The following is a 10,872-nucleotide window of genomic DNA, read 5'->3' as shown; positions in this document are numbered from 1 at the left end:
TCTTCCCGGTGGTCACATACAGTTGTGAGAGCTGGACTGTAAAGAAGGCAGAGCACCAGAGAATCGATGCCTTTGGTTTGTGGTGCTGGAGAAGACTCCTGAGAGCCCCTTGGGCAGCAAGGAGATAAAACCAGTCAATCTTAAGGGAGATCAACCCTGAATACTCATTGGAAGGACGGATGCTGAAGCTGAAACTCCAGTATTTTGGTTTTTGGATGCGAACAGCTGACTCGTTGGAAAAGTCCCTGATGCTGGAAAAAACAGAGGGCAGAAGAAGAAGGCATCAGAGGATGAGATGGCTGGATTCAATGGACATGAACTTAGGCAAACTTTGGGAGATGGTGAGGGAGGGGAGGCCTGGCGTGCTGCAGTCCATGGGGTCACAAAGAGACACGACTGGGTGACTGAACAACAAATTAACACAGCAAAAAATGAACACGTCAGTATTCCTGAAGTGATACGGAGATATTTTTTTGTCTTGAATTTATGTTAATTCAATGTGAACACCAGTGCAAAGAATGACTCAGGACGGCTAAGGGCAGAATGATGACATAACACTGCATCAGGGGTTACATACATCTTTGTAACAAAATTACCTCAGGGCTGCATAACTTCTGGCTTCCATGCCAACACTGCTATATAAGGAAGGTTAACAACTGTCCTCTACCGTGATGAAAAACATGTCCAATCCATGTATAAATTGTTCAGCCAAAATTAACATGATTGAGCTTCCAGCTGATGAAAATGAGATATGGCAAGAAGACCGCCTGCACTGAAGGATGGCTGAAGTTACAAGTCCTTCCTTCTCGGTGGGTCCCGTCTGAACCAGCCCCTGTGGCTCTGCGGCTCTGTTACGTTTCTGACGTGTTCGCCAGGATCGGAGCCCCATCAGGATATAACTTATGGCCTAGACATAGGAAAATTAATAAAGATAGCTCATTACTTTTATTTTATTTTTATTTTCTGGCAATAGTGACAATGTTTTTATTTATTTATTCATTTTTCTATTTGCACTGGTGATTTCTCCTGGGAATTTTCCTTTTTTTAAAATTTTATTTTATTTTTAAACTTTACAATATTGTATTAGTTTTGCCAAATATCGAGATGAATCTGCCACAGGTATACCTGTGTTCCCCATCCTGAACCCTCCTCCCTCCTCCCTCCCCATACCCTCCCTCTGGGTCGTCCCAGTGCACCAGCCCCAAGCATCCAGTACCGTGCATCGAACCTGGACTGGCATCTCGTTTCATACATGATATTATACATGTTTTAATGCCATTCTCCCAAATCTCCCCACCCTCTCCCTCTCCCACAGAGTCCATAAGACTGATCTATACGTCAGTGTCTCTTTTGCCGTCTCATACACAGGGTTATTGTTACCATCTTTCTAAATTCCATATATATGTGTTAGTATACTGTATTGGTGTTTTTCTTTCTGGCTTACTTCACTCTGTATAATAGGCTCCAGTTTCATCCACCTCATTAGAACTGATTCAAATGTATTCTTTTTAATGGCTGTGGTACATATACACAATGGAGTATTACTCAGCCATTAAAAAGATAGCTCATTACTTTTAATGTACCACCAACTCTTTATTAAAATGAGGGATTTCTATTAAGAGCTTTCAACTGGGATTGATTTTAAGCATTCAGAAAAACAGCAAAGATTTTAGAACTGATGCAAGAGGACTCAACCTTGGAAAAAAATGAATGCAGAAATTAGGGAAAATGCCACTCCTGGATGGTTTCAAATTCTAGGGAGCAGGCGGATTGAAATGGTCCATGGAGATGTTCCAGAGTTCCAGAATAGTTACCTAGGCTCAGATATCAGGGGGAAAGTTTATCAGTTTGAAAATAACTGCAGTTTTACATCCTTCCATGTTGATGGCATTAGTCCTATTTTTGGCTGACTAAAAATTTAACATTTTTGACAGATGCTGCCATTTCACATCCTTGATATTAAAGCCCAACTCTTGAGATTAAAGAATAAGGATTAAAGGTGAAATCGTAATCCTTAAGGACTCAGTTGATAAAGAATCTGCCTGCAATGCAGGAGACCTCGGTTCAAGTCCTGGGTAGGGAAGATCCCCTGGAAAGGGACAGGCTGCCCACTCCAGTGTTCCTGGGCTTCCCTGGTGACTTAACTGGACTCTATTCCTTACAGCGTGATGAAACGTGAATAGAGGACTGTATTTCTTATAACGTGATCCTCTCCCTTAGCCGAATCCTGACTGATAAGGAGGAGGTGATTGGTGTCATGTCAACAGCACTAGTGATAAAGAACCTGCCGCCCAGGCGGGAGACAGAAGAGACTCGGGTTCCATTCCTGGGTCAGCAGATCCCCTGGAGGAGGCATGGCAACCCGCTCCAGTGTTCTTGCCTGGAGAACCCCGTGGACAGAGGAGCTTGGTGGACTGCGGTCCACGGGGTCATAAACAGCTGGACACAACTGAAGTGACTCAGCACAGAACACAGCACAGATGACGGGAACTCTTGCAGAACGCAGCCATGCTATCCTAGTGAAGAGAAAGTCACACTCAGATACTGGGAAGGACAATCTTTCCTGCTTCAAATGGACACAACTGAAGTGACTCAGCACAGAACACAGCACAGATGACGGGAACCCTTGCAGAACGCAGCCATGCTATCCTAGTGAAGAGAAAGTCACACTCAGATACTGGGAAGGACAATCTCTCCTGCTTCAAATGGACACAACTGAAGTGACTCAGCACAGAACACAGCACAGATGACGGGAACCCTTGCAGAACGCAGCCATGCTATCCTAGTGAAGAGAAAGTCACACTCAGATACTGGGAAGGACAATCTCTCCTGCTTCAAATGGACACAACTGAAGTGACTCAGCACAGAACACAGCACAGATGACGGGAACCCTTGCAGAACGCAGCCATGCTATCCTAGTGAAGAGAAAGTCACACTCAGATACTGGGAAGGACAATCTCTCCTGCTTCAAATGGACACAACTGAAGTGACTCAGCACAGAACACAGCACAGATGGCGGGAACCCTTGCAGAACGCAGCCATGCTATCCTAGTGAAGAGAAAGTCACACTCAGATACTGGGAAGGACAATCTCTCCTGCTTCAAATGGACACAACTGAAGTGACTCAGCACAGAACACAGCACAGATGGCGGGAACCCTTGCAGAACGCAGCCATGCTATCCTAGTGAAGAGAAAGTCACACTCAGATACTGGGAAGGACAATCTCTCCTGCTTCAAATGGACACAACTGAAGTGACTCAGCACAGAACACAGCACAGATGGCGGGAACCCTTGCAGAACGCAGCCATGCTATCCTAGTGAAGAGAAAGTCACACTCAGATACTGGGAAGGACGATCTCTCCTGCTTCAAATGGACACAACTGAAGTGACTCAGCACAGAACACAGCACAGATGACGGGAACCCTTGCAGAACGCAGCCATGCTATCCTAGTGAAGAGAAAGTCACACTCAGATACTGGGAAGGACAATCTTTCCTGCTTCAAATGGACACAACTGAAGTGACTCAGCACAGAACACAGCACAGATGACGGGAACCCTTGCAGAACGCAGCCATGCTATCCTAGTGAAGAGAAAGTCACACTCAGATACTGGGAAGGACGATCTCTCCTGCTTCAAATGGACACAACTGAAGTGACTCAGCACAGAACACAGCACAGATGACGGGAACCCTTGCAGAACGCAGCCATGCTATCCTAGTGAAGAGAAAGTCACACTCAGATACTGGGAAGGACGATCTCTCCTGCTTCAAATGGACACAACTGAAGTGACTCAGCACAGAACACAGCACAGATGACGGGAACCCTTGCAGAACGCAGCCATGCTATCCTAGTGAAGAGAAAGTCACACTCAGATACTGGGAAGGACAACCTCTCCTGCTTCAAATGGACACAACTGAAGTGACTCAGCACAGAACACAGCACAGATGACGGGAACCCTTGCAGAACGCAGCCATGCTATCCTAGTGAAGAGAAAGTCACACTCAGATACTGGGAAGGACAACCTCTCCTGCTTCAAATGGACACAACTGAAGTGACTCAGCACAGAACACAGCACAGATGACGGGAACCCTTGCAGAACGCAGCCATGCTATCCTAGTGAAGAGAAAGTCACACTCAGATACTGGGAAGGACAATCTCTCCTGCTTCAAATGGACACAACTGAAGTGACTCAGCACAGAACACAGCACAGATGGCGGGAACCCTTGCAGAACGCAGCCATGCTATCCTAGTGAAGAGAAAGTCACACTCAGATACTGGGAAGGACGATCTCTCCTGCTTCAAATGGACACAACTGAAGTGACTCAGCACAGAACACAGCACAGATGACGGGAACCCTTGCAGAACGCAGCCATGCTATCCTAGTGAAGAGAAAGTCACACTCAGATACTGGGAAGGACAATCTTTCCTGCTTCAAATGGACACAACTGAAGTGACTCAGCACAGAACACAGCACAGATGACGGGAACCCTTGCAGAACGCAGCCATGCTATCCTAGTGAAGAGAAAGTCACACTCAGATACTGGGAAGGACGATCTTTCCTGCTTCAAATGGACACAACTGAAGTGACTCAGCACAGAACACAGCACAGATGACGGGAACCCTTGCAGAACGCAGCCATGCTATCCTAGTGAAGAGAAAGTCACACTCAGATACTGGGAAGGACGATCTCTCCTGCTTCAAATGGACACAACTGAAGTGACTCAGCACAGAACACAGCACAGATGACGGGAACCCTTGCAGAACGCAGCCATGCTATCCTAGTGAAGAGAAAGTCACACTCAGATACTGGGAAGGACAATCTCTCCTGCTTCAAATGGACACAACTGAAGTGACTCAGCACAGAACACAGCACAGATGGCGGGAACCCTTGCAGAACGCAGCCATGCTATCCTAGTGAAGAGAAAGTCACACTCAGATACTGGGAAGGACAATCTTTCCTGCTTCAAATGGACACAACTGAAGTGACTCAGCACAGAACACAGCACAGATGACGGGAACCCTTGCAGAACGCAGCCATGCTATCCTAGTGAAGAGAAAGTCACACTCAGATACTGGGAAGGACAATCTTTCCTGCTTCAAATGGACACAACTGAAGTGACTCAGCACAGAACACAGCACAGATGACGGGAACCCTTGCAGAACGCAGCCATGCTATCCTAGTGAAGAGAAAGTCACACTCAGATACTGGGAAGGACAATCTCTCCTGCTTCAAATGGACACAACTGAAGTGACTCAGCACAGAACACAGCACAGATGACGGGAACCCTTGCAGAACGCAGCCATGCTATCCTAGTGAAGAGAAAGTCACACTCAGATACTGGGAAGGACAATCTCTCCTGCTTCAAATGGACACAACTGAAGTGACTCAGCACAGAACACAGCACAGATGGCGGGAACCCTTGCAGAACGCAGCCATGCTATCCTAGTGAAGAGAAAGTCACACTCAGATACTGGGAAGGACGATCTTTCCTGCTTCAAATGGACACAACTGAAGTGACTCAGCACAGAACACAGCACAGATGACGGGAACCCTTGCAGAACGCAGCCATGCTATCCTAGTGAAGAGAAAGTCACACTCAGATACTGGGAAGGACGATCTCTCCTGCTTCAAATGGACACAACTGAAGTGACTCAGCACAGAACACAGCACAGATGACGGGAACCCTTGCAGAACGCAGCCATGCTATCCTAGTGAAGAGAAAGTCACACTCAGATACTGGGAAGGACAATCTCTCCTGCTTCAAATGGACACAACTGAAGTGACTCAGCACAGAACACAGCACAGATGGCGGGAACCCTTGCAGAACGCAGCCATGCTATCCTAGTGAAGAGAAAGTCACACTCAGATACTGGGAAGGACAATCTTTCCTGCTTCAAATGGACACAACTGAAGTGACTCAGCACAGAACACAGCACAGATGACGGGAACCCTTGCAGAACGCAGCCATGCTATCCTAGTGAAGAGAAAGTCACACTCAGATACTGGGAAGGACAATCTTTCCTGCTTCAAATGGACACAACTGAAGTGACTCAGCACAGAACACAGCACAGATGACGGGAACCCTTGCAGAACGCAGCCATGCTATCCTAGTGAAGAGAAAGTCACACTCAGATACTGGGAAGGACAATCTCTCCTGCTTCAAATGGACACAACTGAAGTGACTCAGCACAGAACACAGCACAGATGGCGGGAACCCTTGCAGAACGCAGCCATGCTATCCTAGTGAAGAGAAAGTCACACTCAGATACTGGGAAGGACAATCTCTCCTGCTTCAAATGGACACAACTGAAGTGACTCAGCACAGAACACAGCACAGATGACGGGAACCCTTGCAGAACGCAGCCATGCTATCCTAGTGAAGAGAAAGTCACACTCAGATACTGGGAAGGACAATCTCTCCTGCTTCAAATCAGAGAAGACAGACCCTCCTCCAGTGTTTGAAACTCAAGTCTCAAATGCCGGGCGCCAGCATTTTCTCTCTACTGAAGCGCGTCTCTCATTCCCCGTTTAAAACAAGCAAAACCAGCGCCTTTAAGCCCGCCCCTTTATGGCACTGCCTTCCTCCCTTTGTCGGAACAGCGTCACAGGGCAGATGATGCTTGTTGCCTGCTTCCTCATCGTCCCTGTGTTTCCTGACCCGCTTCAGTCTGGCTTCAACTCCCACCGCTACTAAGCAGCTCTCGCTGAGGTCACTAACGACTCTCATTAGCAAATCCAGAGTTGTGTTTTTTTTACAGTTATTTATTTTTTATTGGAGTGTAATTGCTTTACAATGTCGTGTCCATTTCTGCTTTGCAGAGTGAATCAGCTACATGGATATATATATGCCCTCCCTCCTGCATTTCCCTCCCACCTCACCACCCCCATCCCACCCACCGAAGTCATCACAGAGCAACTAGCTGAGCTCCCTGTGCTCTACAGCGGCTCCCCACCAGCTTTCGATTTTACACACTGTTGCTGCTGTTGTTCAGTCACTTACGTCGTGTCTGAACCTCTGAGACCCTATGGACTGCAGCACGCCAGGCCTCCCTGTCTTTCACTATCTCCCGGAGTTTTCTCAAATGCATGTCCATTGAGTTGGTGATGCTAACCATCTCATCCTCTGCCACCCTCATCTCCTTTTGCCTTCAATCTTTCCCAGCGTCAGGGTCTTTTCCAACGAGTCAGCTCTTCACATCAGGCGGCCAAAGTATTGGTACTTCACCTTCCGCAAGTCTTTCCAATGGATATTCTGGGTTGATTTCCTTTAGGATGGACTGGTTGGATCTCCTTGGGGATTCTTGTGGCTTGTGAAATTGCTCAGTCGTGTCCAACTCTTTGTAACCCATGGACTGTAGCCCACCAGACTCCTCTGTCCATGGAATTTTCCAGGCAAGAGTACTGGAGTGGGTTGCCATTTCCTTCTCCAGAGGATCTTCCCAACCCAGAGATCTAACCTGGGTATCCCACATTGCAGGCAGACGCTTTACCATCTAAGCCACCAGGGAAGCTCTGGGGATTCTGACGTCCCCTAAATTTTGACTGGTTTGATCTCATTTTGCACATGGTGGTATATATATGTCAATCCTAGACAAGGACTGAGAGCGAATGGAAAAAATCCCTGCATGAAGGGTCAGTAGGATTTTGAGAGCCAGAGAGGAGAGAGAGGCTGTGGCAAAACATCCCAGGCCGGGCCTTGGGGGCCATAAGAACGTGAACTTGGCTGGATGGGAGCTGGGCAGTAGCATGCTGGTCATGAGAGCTGGGTTTGGAGGCTCAGGAAGGACCAGCATGTAGAAAGCTCTGAATCGCAAGTTAAGGAGTGTAAGTTTCACCTGAGGGTTGCCAAGCAAGCAGGTGTTTTGTAGGAATTGATTTGGAGACAATGTTTAGGATCAGTTGGATAACACAGAGTTGGATGTAGATTTTATTTATTTATTTTGGATATAGATTTTAAATCAAGTTTTCTAGGAAGAGTGTGAAAATGAATATATTGACACTAGATAATAGATACAACTTTCTCGGCTGCACCACATATGCAACCGATCAGATAGTTCACGCCACACTTCTGCTTGGTTTCACCCTTTCCTCTTTCCCATCTGTCCCCCAAAGCAGAAAAAATGGCCTAGTCACAGCTCGTGCAAAGAACACTGAATGTCACAGATGGTGCTTTATTAATTACACATTTCAACAAATAGTTTTCTTAACAAGATTTCTGTCTTTTCACCAAAGTGGGTCTATGAGTTAAGTGACATTTTTATACTTCATGAAATAGGAATTTGGAGGAAAGAAAAATATTAATACTGCGTACAATTTTCTCCACTATAATCTTTGTTTCAACAGTGTCTGTGGCTAGGCTGTGGGGATTCTGATGTCCCCTAAATTTTGAGAACCATTTTGCTACATGTTTTCTAAGAGTATTTTCACCACTAAATTCCTCAAGAAGAAATGTGTGTGTTACTCGCCCAGTCGTGTCCGATTCTTTGTGACCCCATGGACTGTAGCCCGCCAGGCTCCTCTGTCCATGGGATTCTCCAGGCCAGAATACTGGAGTGGGTTGCCATGCCCTCCTCCAGAGGACCTTTCCGACCCAGAGATCAAACCCACATGTCTCTTGCATTACAGGCAGATTCTTTACCACTGAGCCACTGGGGAAGCCCTCAAGATGAAACGGATAACCTGAATAGTCCTGTATCTATGAAAGAGTCTGCTTGTTAATACCATTTGAATACAGTGCCAATGGGAGGTGTCCCAGATCCCTTGAGAGAGGGCTTTAAATTGCAGGATTCAGGCCATCTTTTGAGACCCTCATGAAATACCTGTGAATAGAGGTGGAGAGAAAGGGCATCCAAATAATAAGTAATTATGTTACTATTGTTATTATATATTAAGTGCCTGCTGCTTGTCATCTTTGCAACTCTACACTATTATGATTCCCATTTTCCTGGTGACAACCTCAGAAAGGTTACATCATGGTCCAAGGTTGCTAGATAGTAAAAAGCATAGCTGGGAGTCACAGCGTCTGGACATGCTATCTTCCTTCAACCAGTTAAGAATAGGCAAGCTAGCGAAAGTAGGAGATGAAGCGGTAGCTCTCGACGAGTTTGGGAAATGAGATGGGATGGAAACACGTGGGTCACAAACAATGAGGTCTCACCTATCAGAATGGGTCCTGACGTTCCCACGGGTTCTGTGGGTCATGATCTCGTCTGATCCTTTCAGCAGCCCTATGGGACTAGTGACCCAGCAGTTCATATCCCCATCCTCTAAATGAGAAAAACAAAATTCCGAGAGAGAATCCGATCCATTTACAGTCACACAGCTGCCAAGAGACACATTAAGGGACTTAACAACAGGTCTTCTAACCCCTTCTACACCCTGTATTTCCACTTTCCCAACCACGCAGCCTTTGAATAGCAGAAAGAGGAACTGAAAGACAAAATTGCATGCGTTAAACTTTCCAGGCAAAGGAGAGCTGTGTTTAGAAACAGTTAGTTCAAATACTTCTGAGCACGTCTTTAGATACGTTATACTGAGTAAGCACGGACGATGTCCAGCACTTCCGAAAGAAGAAGCGGAAGATTCCAAACGGCTCTGACAGAGGCGGGTTGTGTTCCAAGCCCCGCATTCAGACCTGTGCGAGCTCACAGTGGGCTTCCTGTGGTTTTATAATCCCTGCTAAGGTTTCGATCAGAAAAAAATGTCTGAAGAGCTTCGATCGAAAAGCACCTGTGTTAGCACTGAGCTGTGTTCTGATCCTGATTTCCCAACACAAGGCTTCTTGGTTTCCTATCCATGAAGCTCACTGGCAAGCAGCTTTTCCAGGTGTTACAGTGACTCGCAATAGGAGGAGGAGAGGAGGTGACCGAGCTGAGAAAATCCGAGTCCAGGTCACCACCCAGGAGGCCCATCGCAAGCAGAACATCTGCAATTGGAGTCTCCCTTTGAAATAGTGGATGCAGAGATGATACTGCTGCTACTGCTGCTGCTGCTGCTGCTAAGTCGCTTCAGTCGTGTCCGACTCCGTGCGACCCCATAGACGGCAGCCCACCAGGCTCCCCCATCCCTGGGATTCTCCAGGCAAGAACACTGGAGTGGGTTGCCATTGCCTTCTCCAATGCATGAAAGTGAAAAGTGAAAGTAAAGTCACTCAGTCGTGTCCAACTCTTCATGACCCCATGGACTGCAGCCTACCACGCTCCTTCGTCAATGGGACTTTCCAGGCAAGAGTACTGGAGTGGGGTGCCATTGTCGTCTACTACACACAAAATAGACAAACAGGCTGAGAGGCCAGCAGCGAGGCTGTCTGTGGAATTCAGAAGGTGGTTCCAGGGAACGTGGCTCAGCAGGTATCATATACTGCAAATGATCACGTCTGTGCCCTGGGAACCGTTTTTCAGGGGTGGGGACCGGAGTTTGAAGGGTGTCTGTTGGAAGACATTCCCCAACTTACTGTCAACAAGTGTCACATCCTCACCCCCGTCCACCTTCAGATTACAGTTTGAATTGTTGCGCTGTATATAAAGGGGAAGGGTGCTGAGAGCAAGGGGGGTAGTGTGTGCAGGGGGGCAGGATGCTGAGAGCGAGGGGGGCAGGAGGAACAAGCGAGGTCTCTATGCTGCCTTTCTCTCAAGTTTGCTGCAAACATAAAACTGCTTTAAAAAGTAAAGTCTTGAAAAAATAAACAGGGACCTCCTGCATATTCAATATCTTATCATGACCTATAATGTAAAAGGAGTTGAAAAAATATATATTTATAGGTACAAGTGTAGCTAATATCTGGGCTTCCCTGGTGGCTCAGACCATAAAGAATCTGCCTGCAATGCAGAAAACCTAGGTTCAATCCCTGGGTCCGGAAGATCCCCTGGAGAA

The 10,872-nt window shown here is 46.9% G+C and overlaps 1 long non-coding RNA gene across 1 annotated transcript; it reads right to left on the bottom strand.

Annotated features, from left to right (window-relative positions):
- Positions 1–562: 562 nt before the first annotated feature.
- On the bottom strand, positions 563–9,322 carry LOC147363869 (uncharacterized). Its single transcript, XR_015133869.1, has 2 exons — positions 9,158–9,322; positions 563–907 (listed from the first exon to the last, which is right to left on the bottom strand). It is a non-coding gene; the product is annotated as an uncharacterized LOC147363869 (long non-coding RNA).
- Positions 9,323–10,872: the final 1,550 nt, after the last annotated feature.

This window comes from Bos grunniens, chromosome 10, assembly GCF_055505025.1.
Source record: "Bos grunniens cultivar Pamir isolate PY7600 chromosome 10, Bosgru_T2T1.0, whole genome shotgun sequence".
NCBI classification, from domain to species: domain Eukaryota; kingdom Metazoa; phylum Chordata; class Mammalia; order Artiodactyla; family Bovidae; genus Bos; species Bos grunniens.
The sequence above is the reverse complement of the archived record's forward strand: the minus strand, read 5'-3'. Positions and strand labels throughout refer to the sequence as shown.